The sequence below is a fragment of the Apis dorsata genome, unplaced genomic scaffold (genome assembly GCF_000469605.1).
Source record: "Apis dorsata unplaced genomic scaffold, Apis dorsata 1.3 scaffold_189, whole genome shotgun sequence".
In the NCBI taxonomy this organism is placed as follows: Eukaryota; Metazoa; Arthropoda; class Insecta; order Hymenoptera; family Apidae; genus Apis; species Apis dorsata.
The window spans coordinates 890,792-891,845 of record NW_006263474.1 but is presented as its reverse complement, the minus strand read 5'-3'; positions in this window follow the sequence as shown (position 1 = coordinate 891,845).

Genomic DNA, 1,054 nt, shown 5'->3' with positions numbered 1-1,054 from the left:
CAACTTCAGCTTCCACCTTCCTGGACCACTGGAATAACCGTGGAAAGGGGATGAATTTTTCCGCCCCTTTTCGAAATTTTCGCGCTGCTTTTTCCTTTCGAACCGCATCCGGTGGATTCGAAATGATACGAGAGATAGAAAATTTCGAGTTGAAAGAATTAACTTTGACAAGTTCTTATTGAGAAATAAAATTGTTTTGGTATTTTAACTATATTAGTTTTGATTATTTGAAATAGATAAGTAAATGTTACTTATATATATATATATATATATATATATATATATATATTGTATTCTTTTGAAATTCAAATTAATACAAAATTTATATTCATCCATTATAAATTGATCCAATTTCAATTATAAGATACCTTACAATTTCATGATTTCACTTAATATTGTTTTTAAATATAATTATAAATTACAATATATACAATAATATACGATGAATATTTTGTATGAAATATTTCTTGTTTTTATGGAAAATTGACAAGACTCGTTTTTAATACGAACTTTCAATTCATCCTTCCTTAATATCCGTTGAAGACAGAACAAATGACACTGCTCTATCAATAAAATTTATTAAATATTTCCAAGAAACATTTCACACACGGCAACGAAGAAATTCATAAATTATCCGTAACCATAACACGAGAATTATCAAACAACAACATTGTACCCAACCACGCGTTAAGATTCTATCTACATTCGACTCCTTTCATCCGAAACAAAACTCTGTGGACAGTTTCATCCATCAATCCCGTTTAACTTCTTATTCACGATGGGGAACACCGCGAAAACATTCGTTCACACCCCGACGTAACGAGCTACGTAATAGCCGTTATATGCTAATAGAATGGAAACGATAATAGATATTCTATTACGGGGATATCCAGCGCTCGTGACAAATAGCGTGTCCAAGGAGCGGCGGGTCTCGCGCAATTACCCCGTGCCCCCTCCGCCCCCTTTCGTTCACTGTCCACAGAAGCTAATGCCCGTGGGAGGATGGGTCCTGGGGAAAGGCGACGGTTTTATTGAATGAGAAAGAACACTTTCT